This window comes from Schistocerca gregaria, chromosome X, assembly GCF_023897955.1.
Source record: "Schistocerca gregaria isolate iqSchGreg1 chromosome X, iqSchGreg1.2, whole genome shotgun sequence".
Taxonomy (NCBI): Eukaryota; Metazoa; Arthropoda; class Insecta; order Orthoptera; family Acrididae; genus Schistocerca; species Schistocerca gregaria.
Genome location: NC_064931.1, coordinates 479,125,983 through 479,148,508, shown reverse-complemented (window position 1 = coordinate 479,148,508; position 22,526 = coordinate 479,125,983). Strand labels below are relative to the sequence as shown.

The following is a 22,526-nucleotide window of genomic DNA, read 5'->3' as shown; positions in this document are numbered from 1 at the left end:
TAAACCGCAATCGCGATAGGCTACAATCCGACCTTTATCAAAGTCGTAAACATGATAGTAAGCATTTCTCCTTCTTACACGAGGCATCACAACAACGTTTCACCAGGCAACGCCGGTCAACTGCTGTTTGTGTATGAGTAACCGGTTGGAAATTTTCCTCATGTCAGAACGTTGTATTTGTCGCCACCGGCGCCAACCTTGTGTGAATTCTCTGAAAAGCTTATAATTTGCATATGACATCATCTTGTTTCTGTCGGTTAAATTTCGCGTCTTTAGCACGTCATCTTCGTGGTGTAGCAATTTTAATGGCCAGTAGCGTGTGTTGTTGAGGAGTTCCTTGAAAAATTAAGCTGATTCTTATGTTATATTGTTGATTGCGTTTACTTAAACTTACGGCTTGACTTTTTTGGGTTCATAACATTCTATTTTTATCTGTTACTACTTTTATATTGTAATTTCATGTACTGACACGTTCCTTTACCTTGGAGATGTGCTCCTCTATTTGGTCCTACGTAACTTGACGTGTAAATAAAATAAATAAAATAAATAAACAAAATAGTAGAGTTTACCACTTAATTATCCCGTTACGTTGTTATTCGCCGCAATTTTTTGCTTAGTATGCAATGACGCCAATAATGTGCACACAGTGCACGTGGGAGTCACATACTGTCCTATCTCACGAAAGTATACTGTAAATCTACATTATGTGAACCAACCAGCTTTGATAGGTTTAAAAAGTTTTTTCTGAGTGCAGCGTGATGTTCGCTGGGAGGCGACATCTCTCATATACGGTGATCTGGGGTTATGTTATACCGATAAGAAAGTTAGGATTGACTGTTTATCGTGGGTGACCTCCAATTGTAGAGTAAAACTATAATAATATATTACATATGTCAAATCACAAGCCCAGAAGTGGACAAATGTTATTGGTAACCGTCTTACAGATTTTATAAATTGACCAGACATGTGATTACAGGAAACTTGTTACGTGTTCCTAGGCTAAATAACATTGTATTACCTGAATGGAGAATACTACAGAATGGATCGTCAGTTTGTTCCCTGTGCAATTCTGTTCAGATATTTACACAATGACTTGTATCTTTCTTTTCAACTACTCTGTTATGGAAAATAATAACATCACTTCGGCAATTATCGATCATGTCTCACCGCTATTGCTGCTTTTATCACATTGTTTCATCTCTGTTTTCCGTGTATTGCGACGTCGATATCTTCGTCTCTGAAAACCGGCTCTGTCATACTGTCACATTGCAATGTTGGGGTTCCATACCTCGTAACCATTAGTGCCATTTTGTTTAAGCTTTAACTATTGGAGGCCTGAACATGAATGATGTGGTTGAGGACCTGATATTAAGCGTATATTCCAGCTTAGGCGGCTTAATGGGCTGATATACCCTTAACGTCATTTATGGTTGTGACACATTAATTTTTTTAGAACATGATGACTTTAACGCCTAAGTCTACATATCTGTACGTTATAGAGAATAACATAACTTAAATACGTGTTGCGGCATTTGTTTAGATTTTATAGCAGTGGATGGTTCTCATAAAATGTCTTGCGTTAGGCGTGTTATAATAGCTCTTTGTGCCTGAAAGGTGCACAAAATGGAATTTTGGATTTTGTGGTAAGTTCAGAAGTTAAGTCCCATAGTGCTCAGAGCCATTTGAACCATTTGAACAACACAAGATCCCACCTTACTCTTGAGGAATTTTCGTAAAAAAAAAAAGAAAATTATTCAAATGGCTCTGAGCACTATGGGACTTAACATATGAGGTCATCAGTCCCCTAGACTTAGAACTATTTAAACCTAACTAACCTAAGGACAGCATACATATCCATTCCCGAGGCAGGATTCGAACGAGTATCTCGAAAACGGAGAAGCTGGTCGAACGTTCACTTGCTACTGTCGTGAGCATTACGGAAAGAGCTTACAGGACAGTGAAACCACCACTAGGCGCTAAATGGTTGGACGTCCACGAATCTTCACAGAACAGGGGTTCGGAGGCTCGTCTGATCTGTGGCATCTCTGCCGAAAGAGCACAATGCTTGTGCACACACAAGTGTTCCAGAACACAACATTCATCGCACATTGTTGAACATGGAGCTTCGCAGCAGACCACACCTACGTGTTCTCGTGTTGACCCAACGACATCGTCAATTGTGATTGTCGATCAATGGAAATGTGTCGGCTCTTCGGGTGACTTACATTTTTGCTGCACTAGGTCGCTGGTCGTCTCCATAAACAACGTCATCGAGGTAAAAGTTGGCCCGAAACGTGCAACACGGGACGGACGCAGGCTGGTTGGCGCAGTGGGAGAGTCTCCTGCTCTTGCATGGGAGCTGTGGTAGTAATCTAAAGCGCTGACAGCTGCAAACCACCTGCGTCGCTTCATGCTCGACTTCTTCCCCAACGGCCAAGAGCCGGCCGCGGTGGTCTCGCGGTTCTACGCGCTCAGTCCGGAACCGCGCGACTACTACGGTCACAGGTTCGAATCCTGCCTCGGGCATGGATGTGTGTGATGTCCTTAGGTTAGTTAGGATTAAGTAGTTCTAAGTTCTAGGGGACTGATGACCACAGATGTTAAGTCCCATAGTGCTCAGAGCCATTTGAACCCAACGGCCAAGTCATCTTTCATCAGTATAATTGTCCTTGCTCGGAGACAGAACCGTGCTACAGTGGTTTGAGGAGCATTACAGTGGACTCACGTTGATTTATCGACTACCAAATTCGTCTGATGTAAATCTTATGGAACCCATCTGGGTCGCTATCGGGCCCCATCACCTCGTACGCAAATCAGCGGCCGGTTATGTACGCGAATAACATGGCCAGTGGGTAGACATCTAATGTCACATACCTCCACAAACCTACCAACAAACCGTCGGATCCCTGATATGGCAAAGACGGACAAACATGCTGTTAAGCAGGTAGTCATAATGTTTTGGTTCAAACGGCTCTGAGCACTATGGGACTTAACTTCTGAGGTCATCAGTCCCCTGCAACTTAGAATTACTTAAACCTAACTAACCTAAAGACATCACACATATCTATGCCCGAGGCAGGATTCGAACCTGCGACCGTATCGGTCGCGCGGTTCCATACTGTAGCGCCTAGAACCGCTCGGCCACTCCGGCCGACCATAATGTTTTGGCTCAAACGTGTACGGCGCAGTGCTTAAGGGGAGATTCCACCCAAATGTTTAATTTTTCTTCTACTTTGCCGATAGCAACCAAATTTTAAAATCTTATCTATTATGTAAAGCTGTAGCAATACCCAAATTTTTAAGTCCATAACTTCTTTGGTTTTAGAGTTCGATTTTAATGGTATTATTTAAAACCAAATTTTGGTACTCAAACCACAATTTTCGCGTCCCAGATTTTGTAGATACATTCACAAGACATAATTCAATGTTTCTGTGCATTCATTTTATGAGAAATATTAATAATATGTTTTCAGTGTTTACTTCAAATTTCAGCCTGAAATTTTCTATAATTATCGGTACATAAGTTTGATGATAAAATAAACAAATTATATTCTCGGTAACATTAATGCGTAGAAGTATGTAAACACATCGAGACTACTACCTGCAAAAATTTTATTCAGACTAGTTAATATTTATGATAAAAAAGTTGGCACACAGCTTAGAAAAAATAACTTTTAGTGAAATGGATTCAAACAGTATATAAAAAAATGAATGTTAATAGAAGATACATACCTACTAAAATTCACCATCACCATAAAGATTTCTCTTCCTGCTTATATGAGGCTTCTTCTTGTAATTTCAAGATCAGGGTAGCCTTTTTTCTGGAATTTTCTGAATTAAAATCTAGTGAATGTGTTCTTGAGGAGGTGCTGTGATAGGGATATCTGATTGTAAGCTAATGCTTGTTGATTGTAGTCATCAGGACTTCAGTGTAATACCTAAATTTATATTTACACAGTCAACAGGCACAGTAACTGATTTCCAACGACTGGCTGCAAATTGTTTCGCTTCAGTTTTCCTGGAAATTTTGCAACTTATTTTTCCCAGTTTGAGCTACTCCAAGTTGGGAGTAAATATGGTTCTATTTGCTGCTGATAGAAATAAAAAAAATTGAGTTTGGAATCTTTCAGTGTACCACTGCCCCTTACCCAGTCCGTATTTCAAAGATTTCTTAGACGTACTTGTAATGCGAATACAGACATATCGTTTTGGAATCTAAGGGCAAACAATTCAGAGACGTGAAATAGCATTTAATTTTTTTAAATTGAAATTTTAGGGTGGAGTCTTCTCCTTAAAATGGTTTTTAAAGGGATGAAAAGTAGTATGATACTGGGGCTAGGAACGTCAAAGCGGTCAGATACATCGACGTCAACGTATAAGTGCAGGATGCCTATTTTATAGGTTTATTGTATGAAATGGTGTTTTAATACGATTGGTGTTCTGTTAATGTGCTTCAAAACTTTGAACACAGCGAAAAAAATCGAGTTTACAGCAACATTACAATAGACTTCATGCAAAAGAATATGGACACTTGGAAGGCGAACAGCGAGAAGCAGATGTGGAAAAAAAGAGATGATAAAAAAAACGCTTTTAAGCGACGTGCCTGAAGAAAGTATTCACCATATACACAGATCAACAAAAGTTTTGCATCACCTCGGTTCCGAGAGTTACGGAACCTGTACAGAAAATTGGAATAGAGATCAACATAAGCGTCATTTCCTCCCGTGTTATTGCTCATGAGAATCACACATTGTATGTTGTTCCACCATACAGTGAGACCTTCAGAGGTAGAGGTCCAGATTGCTGTACACACCAGTACCTCTAATACCCAGTAGCACGTCCTCTTGCATTGATGCACGCTTGTATTCGTCGTGGCATACTATCCATAAGTTAACCAAAGCACTGTTGGTCCACATTGTCTCACTCCCCAACGGCGATTCGGCGTAGATCCCCTGAAGGAAGTCATTCACAAGATGTGCACGATGGGGGCGCAATTGTCGTTCATGAAGACGAATGCCTCTCCAATATGCTGCCGATATGGTTGCACTATCGGTCGGAGGATGGTACTCACGTATCGTACAGCCATTACGGCGCCTTAAATGACCACCAGCGGCGTACGTCGGCCGCACACAATACCACCCCAAAACAGCAAGGAACCTCCACCTTGTTGCACTCGCTGGACAGTGTGTCTAGCTGTAAGGCGTCCAGGCTGACCGGGCTGCCTCCAAACACGTCTCCGACGATTGTCTGGTTGAAGGCGTATGCGACACTCATCTGTGAAGAGAATGTGATGCCAATCCTGAGCGGTCCGTTCGACATGCTGTTGGGCCCATCAGTACCGCGCTGCATGGTGTCGTGGTTGCAAAGATGGATCTTACCATGGACCTCGGGAATGAAGTTGCGAACAATGCACTTATTGCACACAGTTTGAGTCGTAACACGACGACCTGTGGCTGCACGAAAACCATTGTTCAACATGGTGGCGTTGCTGTCAGGGTTCCTCCGAACCATAATCCGCAGGCAGCAGTCATCCACTGCAGTAGTAGCCCTTAGGCGGCCTGAGCGAGGCATGTCATCGACAGTTCCTGCCTCTCTGTATCTCCTCCATATCCGAACAGCATCGCTTTGGTTCACTCCGAGACGCCTGAACACTTCCATTGTTGAGAGCCCTTCCTGGCACAAAGGAACAATGTGGACGCGATCGAACCGTGGTATTGACCGTCTAGGCATGGTTGAACTACAGAGAATACAATCCGTGTATCTCCTTCCTGGTGGAATGACTGGAACTGATCGGCTGTCGGACCCTCTCCGTCTAATAGGCGCTACTCATACATGGTTGTTTACATTTTTGGGTGGGTTTAGTGACATCTCTGAACAGTCAAAGGGACTGTGTCTGTGATACAATATCCACACTCAACGTGTGTCTTCAAGAGTTCGGAGTACCGGAGTGATGCAAAACGTTTTTTAGATGTGTGTAGGAGCAGAGAAATAACGTTATGAATAATTTTCGCTTCGAAACTGAAAAGGAACCGTCGGTAAGTGAATTACAGACCCATATAATTAACGTCGATATGCAGCAGCATTTTGTAACATATATTGTGTTCGAGCATTATGAATTACCTCGAAGAAAACGGTCTATTGACACACAGTCAACATGGGTTTAGAAAACATCGTCCTTGTGAAACACAGCTAGCTTTTTATTCGCGTGAAGTGTTGAGTGCTATTGATAAGGGATTTCAGATGGATTCCGTATTTCTGGATTTCCAGAAGCTTTTTGACACTGTACCACACAAGCAGCTTGTAGTGAAATTGCGAGCTTATGGAATATGGTCTCACTTACGTGACTGGATTCATGATCTTTTGTCAGAGAGGTCACAGTTCGTAGTATTTTATGAAAAGTCTCGAGTAACACAGAAGTTATTTCTGGCGTTCCCCAAGGTAGTATTATAGGCCCTTTGCTGCTCCTTATCTATATAAACGCCTTGGGAGACAATCTAAGCAGCCATCTTAGGTTGTTTGCAGATGACGCTGTCGTTTATCGACTAATCAAGTCATCAGAAGATCAAAACAGACTGCAAATCGATTTAGAAAAAATATCTGAATGGTGCGAAAATTGGCAGTTGACCCTAAATAACGAAACGTGTGAAGTCATCCGCATGAGTGCTAAAAGGAATCCGTTAAACTTCGGTTACAAGATAAATGAGTCAAATCTAAAGGCCGCAAATTGAACTAAATACCTAGGAATTACAATTACGGACAACTTAAATTGGAAGGAACACATAGGAAATGTTGTGGGGAAGACTAACCAAAGACTGCGTTTTATTGGCAGGTCACTTAGAAAACTTAACAGATCTACTAAGGAGACTGTCTACACTACGCTTGTCCGTCCTCTTTTAGAATGCTGCTGCGCGGTGTGGGATCATTACCAGAAAGGACTGACGGAGTACATCGAAAAAGTTTAAAGAAGGGCAGCACGTTTTGTATTATCGTGAAAGAGGGAATAGAGTGTCACTGAAAAGATACATGATTTGGGCTGGACATCATTAAAAAGAAAGGCGTTTTTCGTTGCGACGGAATGTTCTCACTAAATTCCAATCATCAACTTTCTCCTCCGAATGTGAAAATATTTTGTTGACTGCGACCTACATGAGAGAAACGATCACCACGACAAAATAAGGAAAATCGGAGCTCGTACGGAAAGATATAGTCTTTCGTTCTTCCCGCGCGCGATGCTGGATTGGAATAACAGAGAATTGTGAAGGTGGTTCGATGAACCCTCTGCCAGATCCATGTAGATGTATGTGTAGATAAGGTTCATGAGTTACAAAGCAGAAAAACTGTCTCGTTCGGAAAATAACGCAAACTTCCACCGAAAATTAGTAAACATTTAAGAAAAGAAATTATGACAATTTGTTATTTTACAATAATTGACATACGTAGAAAATATTAATGTTTTTAAAGGGATCAACTTTCTTATTTTTAGTCCGACTTGAAATGGAATAGCTCCTCGAGACTGCGGTCAGAATCGGAGGTTGTAGCTTCACAGATGTTAACCCTGTGCACCTTGCGGCATAAGTCGGTTACGGACGGTTTTACATCGCGGCTCAACGATCTCACGTGCCCGGTTGCTGCCCTAGCATGCGTGAAAGGTGGAAGAGCCCACCCACAACCTACAGGAAAAAGGAAGGCACTGTGTCACGCAGATCTGGCAGCGCACCATCCTCACACACACTGGGCTGCGAGGTACGTTTTTATCGGAGTTGCTTCGGAGGCAGATCACGTCGACGTAGACAGTGTGCTGCTGCGCAGGAAACTCGAGTGTCGGCCCCGCCATCCACGCGACTGAGCTGCGAGTTTGCTACCAACAACGCGATTAAAGATCGAAATTCCGACTGATGACAGATGAAGCCACCAAGCTGCAGCGCCTAGTGGACGCCGGCGCCAACGTGTCTTTGTTACCATGGACAAGTAGTGGAGATTGTGATGAACTTCGATCTTCCTGTGGAGAACGGCTTCTCTATAATACCTACTGTTGGGTGACATCATATCTGTACTTGGCGTGGCATTTCAGCCCATGATTTATCATGTTTTATCATACAGCTATGTACGCTCAGGATTCTGTAAGTTAGCCAGCACTCAAGATTAGTAAACCTACCCATCCAACAAAGCGGCAGATGATCATGAAACGTGGGAACGGTAGTGTGAGTAGAAACAGGATCGTGCTGGAGCGTATAGAGAGGACGGTGATTCATCTACTTGGCGCCAAGAGCATAGCCTTCGATTATCTGTATTTACTGTTTAAATGTTTATTCACGCCAACATTGTCTGATTCAAATAGCTTGATAGTTGACACTTCACGCGTTGTTCTCAGTTTCCTCTAACCAGGGCCCTCAACGTCACGCCGGAACCGTTCGCCGTTGTCAAACTGCCACAACAATAAGTTCACTTCCAATTCCTCGCCGGCTTTCTTTTTTTATGTGTTTGGATCCAAAATCCTGGGTCTGGCACCTTTATTTCGGCTAATGAAATACACAAGTTTCATGCAAAGCACTAACCAAACGCTACTGGATCCTTCCAACTAAGACGCGATTAAGCGTTGTTTATACGGTTATTATAATCACAGAGATAGACTTAAATTAGATAATAGTCGCACAGTATTGCGTGAAGTGGAATTTTTGAAGGCATTCTCTTTATCGTTGCGATTGGGATACCAGAGTTATAAATACGACATTCTTTTGTAGTGGTTAGCGTATAAATGTGACGTGTAGGTCAAAGGTTCAAATCTCGTTGAATACAGCGATTTTTGTTTAATTTTCTAAATTTAATCAGAAGACTGATTATCAATATTGTTCAGTTAATGGTTTAGATGATTTTTTTATTTCTAATGCTTTACTGCGTCATTTATCATTGTATTGATTTTTTTATTTGCTCTTATTTTTCTTCCTCTCATTGTTTTATCGTTTGGAATCTACATGTGCCGCCTATAATCGCAAACAAGTGCCAGCCATAACTGCTCATCGACTGGTAACGCGGCATCAATTGCAGATAGAGTGAGAATAGTTTTAAGTAACCAGTGACAGCGAGAAATAACAGTTTGCTTTTACAGCTAAAACAGAAATTTTGCTGCGGAAGATGGCTATGCTAACAAACACATTAGAAGATATTTTTGTCTTGAGTTTCATCTACATCTACATTTATACTCCGCAAGCCACCCAACGGTGTGTGGCGGGGGGCACTTTACGTGCCACTGTCATTACGTCCCTTTCCTGTTCCACTCGCGTATGGTTCGCGGGAAGAACGACTGCCGGAAAGCCCCCGTGCGCGCTCGAATCTCTCTAATTTTGCATTCGTTATCTCCTCGGGAGATATAAGTTGAGGGAAGCAATATATTCGATACCTCATCTAGAAACGCACCCTCCCGAAACCTGGACAGCAAGCTACACCGCGATGCAGAGCGCCTCTCTTGAAGAGTCTGCCACTTGAGTTTGCTAAACATCTCCGTAACGCTATCACGCTTACCAAATAACCCTGTGACGAAACGCACCGCTCTTCTTTGGATCCTCTCTATCTCCTCTGCCTACCCAACCTGGTACGGATCCCACACTGATGAGCAATACTCAAGTATGGGCCGAACGAGTGTTTCGTAAGCCACCTCCTTTGTTGATGGACTACATTTTCTACGGACTTTCCAAATGAATCTCAACCTGGCACCCGCCTTACCAACAATTAATTTTATATGATTATTCCACTTCAAATCGTACCGCACACATTCTCCCAGATAGTTTACAGAAGTAACTGCTACCAGTGTTTGTTCCGCTATCATATAATCATACAATAAAGGATCCTTCTTTCTATGTATTCGCAATACATTACATTGGCTATGTTAAGGGTCAGTTGCCACTCCCTGCACCAAGTGCCTATCCGCTGCAGATCTTCCTGCATTTCGCTACAATTTTCTAATGCTGCAACTTCTCTGTATACTACAGCATCATCCGCGAAAAGCCGCATGGAACTTCCGACACTATCTACTGTACACCAGAAGTCACTTTAACGTCTGTAGACGTCTCTCCATTGAGAACAACATGCTGTGTTCTGTTTGATAAAATCTCTTCAATCTAGCCACACAGCTGGTCTGATATTCCTTAGGCTCTTACTTTGTTTATCATGCGACAGTGCGGAACTGTATCGAACGCCTTCCGAAAGTCAAGGAAAATGGCATCTACCCGGGAGCGTGTATCTAATATTTTCTGGGTCTCATGAACAAATAAAGCGAGTTGGGTCTCACATGATCGCTGTTTCCGGAATACATGTTAATTCCTACAGAGTAGATTCTGGGTTTCCAGAAATGACATGATACGCGAGCAAAAAAGATGTTCTAAAATTCTACAACAGATCGATGTCAGAGATATAGGCTTATAGTTTTGCGCATCTGCTCGACCACCCTTCTTGAAAACTGGAACTACTTGTGCTCTTTTCCAATCATTTGAAACCTTCTGTTCCTCTAGAGACTTGCGGTACACCGCAGTTAGAAGGGGGGCACGTTCTTTCGCGTACTCTGTGTAGAATCAAACTGGTATCCTGTCAGGTCCAGTGGACTTTCCTCTGTTGAGTGATTTCAGTTGCTTTTCTATTCCTTGGACACTTATTTCGATGTCAGCCATTTTTTCGTTCGTGCGAGGATTTAGAGAGTAACTGCAGTGTGATCCTCCTCTGTGAAACAGCTTTGGAAAAAGGTGTTTAGTATTTCAGCTTTACGCGTGTCATCCTCTGTTTCAATGCCATCATCATCCCAGAGTGTTTGGATATGCTGTTTCGAGCCACTTAGTGATTTAACGTAAGACCAGAACTTCCTAGGATTTTCTGTCAAGTCGGCACATAGAATTTTATTTTCGAATTCACTGAACGCTTCACGCATAGCCGTCCTTACGCTAACTTTGACATCGTTTAGCCTCTGTTTTGGCTGCGTTTAAACTTGAAGTGAAGCTCTCTTTGCTTTCGCTGTAGTTTCCTAACTTTGTTGTTGAACCACGGTGGGTTTTTCGCGCCCCTCACAGTTTTACTCGGCACGTACCTGTCTAAAACGCATTTTACTATTGCTTTGACATTTTTTCCATAAACACTCAACATTGCCAGTGTCGGAACAGAAATTTTCGTTTTGATCTGTTAGGTAGTCTGAAATCTGCCTCCTATTACTCTTCCTAAACAGATAAACCTTCCTCCATTTCTTTATATTCTTATTTACTTTCATATTCAGGGTTGCTGCAACGGCCTTATGATCACCGATTCCCTGTTCTGCGCTTAGAGAGTCGAAAAGTTCGAGTCTGTTTGTTATCAGTAGGTCCAAGACGTTATCTCCACGAGGCAGTTCTCTCTTTAATTGCTCGAGGTAATTTTCGGATAGTGCACTCAGTGTAATGTCACTCGATGCACTGTCTCTACCACGCGTCCTAAACATCTGAGTGTCCCAATCTATATCTGGTAAATTGAAATCTCCACCTAATACAATAACATGCTGAGGAAATTTATGTGAAATGTATTCCAGATTTTCTCGCAGTTGTTCTGCCACTAATGCTGCTGAGTCGGGAGGTCGTTAAAAGGAGCCAATTATTAACCCAGCTCGGTTGTTGAGTATAACCTCCACCCATAATCATTCACAGGAAGTATCCACTTCTATTTCACTACAGGATAAACTACTACTAACAGCGACAAACACGCCACCACCGGTTGCATGCAATCTATCCTTTCTAAACACCGTCTGAGCCTTTGTAAAAATTTCGGCAGAATTTATCTCTGGCTTCAGCCAGCTTTCCGCACCTTTAACGATTTCAGCTTCGGTGCTTTCCATCAGCGCTTGAAGTTTCGGTACTTTACCAACGCAGCTTCGACAGTTTACAATTACAATACCGATTGTTGCTTGGTCCCTGCGTGTCCTGACTTTGCCCCGCACCCATTGAGGCTGTTGTCCTTTCTGTATTTGCCCGAGGCCACCTAACCTGAAAAAACTGCCCAGTCCACCCCACACAGCCCCTGCTACCCGTGTAGCCGTCTGCTGGGTGTAATGGACTCCTGACCTATCCAGCGAAACCCGAAACCCCACCACCCTATGGCGCAAGTCGAGGAATCTCGTAGATGTTAGCCTTCAACACCGTGAACAAAGCAATCGTGAATTTTGTTTTGCCGCAAATGAGTAGCCGAAGTTTTCAAACATACCTTTCACATCGCGAGGTTGTGGTTAGTTTAGGACGTTAGTTTAAATTTAGGGCTACAAAATCCGTCGTCTGCTGTAGTTCAATCATTGGTCACTTAAATCAGCTGTCGACAAAGCATGTCCCACTTCAGTCATACATAACGACGGCCGCTTTCAACACTGTTCCACGTTGTGCAGTAACAGCATTTGCTAAATGACCCGCCGTGCTTGTGTGTCGCCTATAACTAGAGACCGGATCATATGCATCGCAAAACCTTAAAATATGCATGAAAAATGCTCAAAAATGCATGAAAAGGCTCGAAATGTGCAAGATCAAATGATAAAAAAACATGGTAGTTACGGCATGCATTATATCTCAAAGTCGAACCTGTGCATATCAGTTACGAGAAAGAGCGCCGGCCACACGGAAAATCGGTACATTTAGAACGCTGATATCATTTTCTGAATACTTTCAGGTAGAGGTCAGGGCACTTCTCTGAGATTTTTTCCAAAAATTTGAAAAATGGGGACGCATACGGTGTTTCAAGAATTGTTCCTTCTTTGCAATTATTGTCGGTAACAAGCGGATGAGATGCGAGTCAGTCGCAGCGAAACAGTCGATATTTACGGAACCTACTTCGAGATACATCGCATGCAGAGAGGCACGCTCAAAGCTCCGTAATATTTTATATATTTTTATTACAAAACATACAATGATGAATTTTTTGAACAGCATTAATTTTTAATGAACACTATTGGACCAAAGCCTCATTTACAGTCTGTTTTACATTTTTATACTGTTATAAACATAAACGACCAAGTACTGTTCCAAATGTTCGGTAGTAAGATTGTGTCTTCGATCATTCAAAACATTTTTATAATCACAAAAGGGCCGTTTTGCATCAACTGCGGTAACTGGTCAGTATTTGAATTTGGGTACTATGTTGACACTTGTTATTTCTGATAAAAGTTCACCGAGCCCGTTAAAAAAACTATCAATTTGGCACAAGGGTTCAAAGCATTATTGTGTAAAATGTTTTCAAACTTTTCTTTAAGTTTTCTTGGGAATACCTCCTGCAATTAACTGAACAGATTTATTCGACACCAAACCTTGAGTTTCAAGCTTTTTAATACGTGCAGGTATATGGTAAAAATGAAAGCTAACCAGAGCAATGTCTTTTTTAATACCGGAATCATTAAAAGCTTCCTTGCTTTGGCAAACTGCAAAAGCTTCTCCACTATCGTAGTCGTTTACTACCCCTCTAATGGCCTCGAAATGTTCATTTTAAAACAACACAGCTTGGACCCACGTACCCCAACGAGTTACCACTGGTATGGGAAGGTAAGGGCACATTTGGTACTTTTTCTTTGTAGGTCTTGATGCGAGCAGGAGCCTTCAGAAACACTTTCTTTGTGGATGAAACCTGGAACGTACTTCTTCAGCAAGGCGATGTAATCCATGAGTAAAACACGTCATCTGAATCAAATTGGGATAAAATACTCTGAGGGCTGTTCCTGATTTGATCACGTAGGGAACAGGATCTGAAATAAACACAAACATCCTTTCACCTGCAGAAGATTCTGGAAATATTTTTCTAATACCGTCATTCACAAATCTGGCGATTGTAAAATGAATTACTTTTACAAGTTCTTTGCAGGCAGCTAAGTAGGAAGAAGAAGGCTCTTCTTTTAACCCTCCTAATACCACTGGGGTCAATATAACCCCATAAGCACATTTGAAATATATATCTCCCTTGTTTTCAAAACGAGTATTTTCAAAATTTATGACTTTGTCTAAGTTGTTTGTATGCAGTGACATACTGTTCAGTTTTACATTTGTAACATATTATAATTTATTCATGGGCTATGCACTGAGTAAGACTGGGGTCAGCATGACCCCAATCTAAATTTTTGTTTTGTTTCTTGAATGTAACGTTATGAAAACAGAATGACGAATGTTACGCTGAACAGACACCTGTAACAATGAAACTAATACTTCCCACTTCTTATTTATACCCATTGTTGGCGTTTCTTGCCGCAGCCGTTGTTGTGTATTGCCTCAGATGTTGCTAGTGTTTTGCCTCAGCGTGTGAAAGAACTACATTATGACTAGAAAACGTTTGAGCAGTGCTGAAATACAAGCAATTTTGAATGAAGAAGAGGGGTTAGGAGATACACCGCCTGATGACGATGAAGAGATTGATGCTATTATTCCTGGAGGTAGTGAATCAACTGAATATTCTGATGAAGGTGTTGGAGGTTTGGTAACTCTACTTCCTGAAGGTGCTGACATCTCATCGTTTTCAAGTAAGTATGTATAATCTATCATATGTTTGGAAAAACTTTAATGATAGTATTAATAACAATAATATGAAAGTACATATGTAAAATAGTAATCCCATTTTCTTCAAGTCGAGAAATGGAAATGAAAAATGGGGAGAAAATCCTTTTAGATTACATGGGAGACAGCCAGCACGAAATATATTGAAGACGACTCCAGGTCCCACGAGGCATATTGTAAGGAACATAAATACTGTGCAGTCAGCATTTGAATTATTTATGAAGCCCACCATTTTCCAGATTATTTTGAAATGGACCAACAAAGAAGGTAACATCACTTTCGGTAACAAATGGAGTGATCTTGATAGAGGAGAATTTGAATGCTTCCTTGGCCTGCTTATTCTTGCGGAGTGTGCAAAGGTCACAATGACGGCATAGCGAATTTATGTAACAAAGAGCATGGCCGACCTTTTTCAATAGTTCTATGGCTAGGAACTGCTTTACAGAAATATCACGCTGTATTCGGTTTGACGATGCTCAGCACCGGCGACAGAATCATAGCCCTGATAAATTGGCTCCTATAATGGATTTATTTGAACAGTGGGTAAGCACATTACATGATGCATACGAACCACACGAGAATATTACAGTTGATGAACAACTGGTAACTTTTAGGGGCAGGCGTCCCGTTCGCCAGTACATCCCCTCAAAACCTCGAAAGTATGGTATAAATATATGGGCTGCATGTGACAGCACTAATTACTATGTCACACATCTGCAGGTGTACACAGGAAAGGGCGAAGGGCAGCCTAGAGAAATAAATCAGGGAAAAATAGTAGTGTTGGAATTGGCAGAACATTTATCCGGGAGTGGTAGAAATATCGCAACAAATAATTTCTTAACAAGATTGGAGTTGGCAAAGGAACTAGAACGGAAACAAATGACTCTGCTAGGAACAGTAAGAAAAAGTAGTCATGAACTACCTGCACAATTTGTCGAAGCAAGGGGAAGAACTGCAGCTTAATGTCTCTTCGGATTCCAGGAATCAGCTAGAATAGTCTCCTATTGCCCAAAAAAGTGAACGATAGTGACATTGCTGAGTAATATGCATTTCAGAGAGGAAATAGGTGATGGCGAAGCAGCAAAACCTATTGTAATTCTAGACAATAATGCAACTAAATCAGGTGTGGACACAATGGACAAGTTAGTCAGGACCTACACCACAAAACGTGTGACAAGAAGATGGACCAGTGCTATTTTTTAGCCGGCCGCGGAGGTCTAGCGGTTTTAGGCCCTCAGTCCGCAACCGCGCGACTACTACGGTCGCAGGTTCGAATCCTGCCTCGGGCATGGATGTGTGTGATGTCCTTAGGTTCGTTACGTTTAAGTAGTTCTAAGTTCTAGGGGACTGATGACCTCAGATGTTAAGTCCCATAGTGCTCAGAGCCATTTTTTTGTTATTTTTTATAATATTTTGGATATTAGTGCCCTAAATGCTTTCATAATTTGGCTGGACTTAAATCCTGACTGGAATAAAAAGAACTACAAAAGAAGAGAATTTCTTCTGGGACTGAGAACAAGTCTAGTACAGAAAAACAGAAGTCGGCGCAGCCAACCTTCTCTTCGTCGTCCCCCTTCTTCAGCAGAAGTGCACACGGGGGCAAAACGTGGGCGGTACTCCCTATGAGAACGTTCAGTGGATAGAAAACATTCAGAAACGTGCAGAACATGGTTTTCTTTTGTCTGCAAACAATATACAGAGATTCTTTGTTTTAAATGTAAATAGTCGCTTTGTTTTAAATGTAAAGATGTGTAAGATCAAGGAAAGACAAGCTCTGTAAGTGCTTATATACATAGTTTACCTGGTTTCAATCAGTAATGTATGCTTTTATTTCAGTTCATTAAAATAAATAAAATACTGCCAATATGTCCCGTGTTAATTTCTTGGAGTCATATTGACCCCGAGGGTACTCAGTGTAACAAAAAAATTCTGGTAGTAGAAGGTTAAAGAACCAACAATTAAATTTGCAATGTAACGGCCACAAGTGCCTGTAGTTTCGTCCACTGATATCCAGAAAATGCTGTCCTTAAGTTCACTGCTTATTTCTTCCAGAACATTTACGTAAATTGTCGGTATGTAATTTTTGCGCAATGTAGATTCATCTGGTATATTTTGATTTAAGCAGTATTTGAGCAGGAAGCCTTTGAGGATAGGGTTGGTAAGTTTGTGAAGAGGAATATTGATTGCAATGAATGCTTCACATAGATCCACGTTAAAGCGACTTTTATGGTTACCTGCGGAAAAATCCCTGCTACTGCAACTTGCTGTCGTCAGAAGTTGTTGTCGTAGTCCTTTCTTCGGCATTCCTGCGATATGAAGACTTGTCTTCGCAAGCTGGTAATTTGAATTTTTTTTTTTTTTTTTTTTTTTTTTTTTTTTTTTGCGCGAAAGGTCTTTCCCGCAAACTCAGCACTATAAAACAGTTTCGTCATACGTAAAGTGTTCCAGGATAGTCAGCTATCCACGAAACGACGTTTCTTTTTTCGGGTGGCATGGCGCACAACACGTTACACACGACACATCGTAAACACATTCAACTGTGCTTAAGTAAATAGAAAATTAAACTGAAACACTGGACGTGCGACTAAAAGCTTGCTTAGTTCAATTTAATTGTTGCCGGAGCGAACGATATGACAGCCGAGGGGATTAACCGGGGGGCGCGGGGGCAGGAGTATTGACTCCGCCTGCCTGTTCCTTTTCCTCTCCAGCAATGATTTCGTTAGGCAGTGGCCTCGCAGTTAGCGATTGCACGCAGTTCTAGGACGCGGTCAATCTGTGAGGCATCAAAACTAGATCGAGCTACAGAGCGCCCGTCTAAATTCTTAAAATATTGTAAACATAGAGCGAAAATATGCATCGTCACTTCTTTTTAGTTAAAATATGCAATAACCGGTGAAAACGAGTGAAATATGCAAATGAATATGCAGCATGCAAATGCATATAATCCGGTCTCTACCTATAACCGAACGGTAGCAACAAATGTTGCAATAATGTAGCGTCTAGTGACGGACGACAAGTATCAGGTAAATTTAATCGGACTATAGCTATACTGACGACGTTATTCACACTTAAAGTTTTATAATTATACTTTCAATAACCCAAAACTCGCGCTCGAAGCTTGATTAAACATTCCAGTTAATGTTGTAAATAATTGGCGGACTGGCAGGCGTGAAATAGCGTTGCTGACTGCTCAGTCTACAACGTACTTTCAGACAGTTCGTAGCTACCTTTCACACCAGCAACATGTTCGTGGCGCGAGTCGATATCTTGTTTTATTCAAAATTTCAAATTAAGTCAAAGTTTAAACCAGCCTCATAAAACGTTTGTACCCAAGTCTTCGACTAGTATTCCGACCGGCAATACGTGTGCGCCGTCTAAGATTCTTAAGTTCGCATAAAAGTGAACTACTCTTGGAATTGCCTCGGACAACATTTGCCTATGATACGATACAATTATCAGACGCGTGTGGAGATATTTTGTAAACTTCTATGGTGCTCGATAAGTTGCAATAAGAATCCGCGATCTTTGATGCATACTTGCTGTTAGACTGGTTCTCAAGAGAACTGCGTTATAAAATATCCCAATACCGCTTCTGGGTGTTCATGTAAACACTTCAAATTCGTATCTGGAAATCCGCTTCTGGTTGCCGGTTTTCCAATTCCGCGTTCGATTTTCCTCCCATGTAAAAGCAGCCGGTTTTGAAACGTGCTTGGGCTGTTAGGTTTCGTCTTGCTTTTAAAAATTTTCGGCTAATATGGACGGAATGGCTTTTTGTACATTGAAAGATAAGTAGAAATGTTAGACTGATGCTGTTTACATCTCATCTAAGTGAAGAGAAATAGCGATGGTGCTGACTAAATCATAAATTGTATCAGGTGTTTTCCAGGCGCTACATTTAACTGGGCTAGCAGAACCTTTTCAGATCTTAATATGTAAACGCGACGGTGAAAAACGGTTTCCGAAATTCGGTTTTCGACTTTCGAAAGAGGTGTCGCATGTAAACGTAGTGTGTGTGTGACAGCCATCAAGCAGAAGTTCTCGAAAGTGAGGGAACGTCTGTTGTCTGACAACATGTGCTTGTAGTTAGAAAATCTTTCCCACATCTTCTGCAACAGCTGGAACGTGCATTTGATATTTTCCTTTACGTTCTAAAACGAATCTAGTAAAAATCGACACACGAATATCGATATTTTGCAAATGGACATTATGTTTGGTAAAATATAGATTTTTTTTTTTTGTTTCAGTGCCCATGCCTGGATCAAATTAAAAGTAAGTGAAACGACAATGACAATAAGCAAATGAACCATCAATTTATTTTCAACATGTACGAATACTTTCTTGAGCAACATCATTGGGTTTTTCCTACAGATACATGCATTACTCACTCTTGCCAACATTAAAAGAATGATTATGTTGAGTCCGTTGTTTCGGATATGTCCATTCTTTCGGACATGTCCAAAAGAACAGACACCATTTTGATCCAACAGCCGTTATGAATTAAGTCACAAAGACATTACAGACAATGGCAGCGAGCGAGCACAAATTTTCAACTTTCCCCACTGATTTTAATCAATGCGCGCTCGCAGCCAGTGTCTGTGGTTACTCTGTATATTAAAATAATGAATCATTGTGATAAATGGACTTCTTTTTTAAAAAAAGAAATTGTGGCTTTTGGCCTGAAGGACGTGCAGCCGTCTCTCAGTGTTTTGGAATTTTACAGAGTAATGTTACAGTTATTTAAAAATTTCATAATTAGTTTTAGAACTGGTAATTACTTTCATGAAGGGGCAATGCTATATTAGTAATGGTCGATGAGATGTGATTTAACTGTTGTATGAATTCAGCCGGCCGCGGTGGTCTCGCGGTTCTAGGCGCGCAGTCCGGAACCGTGCGACTGCTACGGTCGCAGGTTCGAATCCTGCCTCGGGCATGGATGTGTGTGATGTCCTTAGGTTAGTTAGGTTTAAGTAGTTCTAAGTTCTAGGGGACTGATGACCACAGCAGTTGAGTCCCATAGTGCTCAGAGCGATTTGAACCATTTGTATGAATTCAGTTTCCTGGTTTGCGCGCAGTTTACATCCGAAAAAAAAGTGATTGATCTGGTTGGTTGATTGAGTTGTGGGGAGGGGACCAAACAGCGTGTTCATCGGTCCCATCGGATTAGGGAAGGAAGGGGAAGGACGTCACCATGTCCCTTTAAAGGAACCATCCCGTTACTTGTCTCAAGCAATTTAGGGAAATCACGGGAAACCTAAATCAGGATGGCCGGACGCAGGTCTGATTGACCTCTCCTGCTGTTATTTCAACACACTGCTGTTATTTCATCACATTCACATCTGGAACGAATATTCGCGAAGGTGAGTAGGGAATCAGCAATGATTAAATGGACGTTAAACATAAAAAGGCAAAAAATGAAGTAAAATCTTAAAAATTACAAACTTAAAAAATTCAGTTCTGTACGGTATCTGTAAGACAAAAAATACAAAATCTAATTCACATTTGTACAGAAAGGATATTCGGGATTTTAGAACTTTTGGAACAATTCGTGCATTAGGAAAGAAATATTATATGTCAACAAACACGGAATTACTTGTAAGCTAAGATAATATGAAGAGGAACTGCCAATTCCATTGACTGCCGAAACTATTACATGCGTGTGCGGACCCGAAGTGCATCTATGGTGAGAGTTCCGTATCGGAAATGTTCCTTTCAAAGGCGATGAAGAAGGCTCCCCCTCAGGTACCACGCCAGTGGGATCGCACGACTTCATAGACCTCAAATGGCTGTTAGTGTAACAAACCAGCTGCACGACGAAACATGGTCGAGAAAAGCTTATGCTACTCTGCAAGTATTCAAATAGCGGGTAAAAACTATCAGACAGTTGTTGAATGTGGCTTATAGTGTTATATTAGTTTTCGTTTACTGAAGAGTTGTGACTGCTGATCGGTATTTATCGTTAGAAATAGAAAGTCGTCGTCATTGGGACTATTATTACCAACATACTCGACCTAACAACGGGTAGCACTCATTGACTAACTGTTGGACAACAGCCTTCATCGAATTAACTGCATAATCACCACTGCAAAGAAGCTCCACATTTGAGCAGGAACGGCTCTGTAATGTGTATCACAAAACTTAGCTGTTCGGTCCTGCGTGCGTGTTTCGTCGGCAGTGAACGAAGTTCTCTCAATTTTTCCACAGAACAACGAGTTGTAAGTGAGCAGTCTGAGAATGAATGTGGTTTACTTAGAACTTAGTGCATTTTGAGGTCGAAACATATTAAACAGAGTGAAAAATTATATTCCAAAGTTTTTTGTACCTCATAAATGAATGAAAACTTAAAATGAAAGAGATGGAATCGAAAAATACCCTACCTGCGATAAAATATCAGAAGAAAATTGTAGCTCAAATATCTTTACTACAGATCTCAGTAATTGTACTGGTGGAGGAAATACAGAACGAGTCAGTACTTCTGCTGCCTTGAAGTGCTTTTTGAATACGATAGTAGTCACCTGGACAGTGTTTCCGATGTCAGACCTTACGCTAAAAAAATGGATTGATAATTTCCTAAAGTATAAGATTTACTGAATCTATGGCAACCTAACAAAAATTACAATTTCAAGAATGACATGGATGGCATAATGAGAGGATTTCCATTGGAAATGCTGTCATTAAGTTATTCCGTGGTCGGATTATTGTTATAAAGCAGTTAAAGGTCCTCTTTGTAAGTTTTGTCTGGCTTTCTGACCATGTAAAGCTCGTGTTAGTCATCATAGTACAATCATGAGCAGTCCATTCATCAATATCAACAAGTTTCACGAATCTGCAAAAATGTATATGAATTCAGACCCACATACAGATGAAATTAGAAGGTCAAGTAATTTTGTTAATGTAATGATAAACAAACGTAAGAGTGTAGAACAACTCTGTAATGAGAATCTTGCGAAATTAGTTCAAATAAGTTGAAATCAGTTGCTTCTTGTGTATTTTTGTGCATTACATTACTTGCATTACATTACCGTGAATCCTGCAGGGCTGTCCATAAATCCGTAAGACTACGAGGGGGGTGGAGATCTCTTCTGAACAACATGTTGCAAGGCATCTCAGATATGCTCAATAATGTTCATGTCTGGGGAGTTTGGTGGCCAGCGAAAGTGTTCAAACTAAGAAGAGTGTTCCTGGAGCCACTCTGTAGCAATTCTGTATGTATGGGGTGTCGCATTGTCCTCCTGGAATTGCCCACGTCCGTCGGAATGCATAATGGACATGAATGGATGCAGATGATCAGACAATATGTCAAAGTTGGCACTTTAAAAAAAAGCAAGATGACGTTGGTGCGAAACTTCAAAAATCCAAGATGACGGAACTAGCATGAACGTACTAAGTACAAAAAGTCGGGAAATTTTAAAAACTCCAAGATGCTGGAACCAGCCCACTTACGCTTTGCAAGTCTACCTACATTGCAATCCAAGATGACATCATGTTCAAAAGTATCAGAGTGATTTTAATGTTGCGCCATATTCAAAGGAGTACACAATTATTTATGAAAAGTAGGTAAGCGTCATACGAATTTTGTATAAAGTGACGTTATGTTCAAAAAAGTATCCAAACGACCTGAATTTCGCGCCATATTCAAAAGATTCCAAACGACCTCTGCTATTTATAAAAAAAAATATGTAAGCTTCTCGTAAACTACTTAAAAAGGCGCCATATTCAAAAGTATCCGAACTACAAACTGTTTTTTAACATACTCTCCGTTCAATGCGATGGCTCTCCGCCACCTTTCTGTGGTGACCTCTACGCGCTCATGGTGCCATTCTGCTGGTCGACGTCGGAGCCAAAGTCTTGCTGCATCAATAACCTCCCCATTATCATCGTACTGCTTCCCGCGGAGTACATCGTTCATAGGGCCAAACAAATGACGTCGGAAGATGCGAGATACGGGCTGTAGTGGGAATGAGGAAGAACAGTCCATTGTAGTTTTGTGAACTCCTCTCG

At 41.2% G+C, this 22,526-nt stretch overlaps 1 protein-coding gene across 1 annotated transcript in view; it reads left to right on the top strand.

The window, feature by feature from the left end:
• LOC126298910 (uncharacterized) overlaps positions 1-22,526 on the top strand; it is a 163,794-nt gene that overhangs the window by 81,761 nt on the left and 59,507 nt on the right. The window lies entirely within an intron of this gene.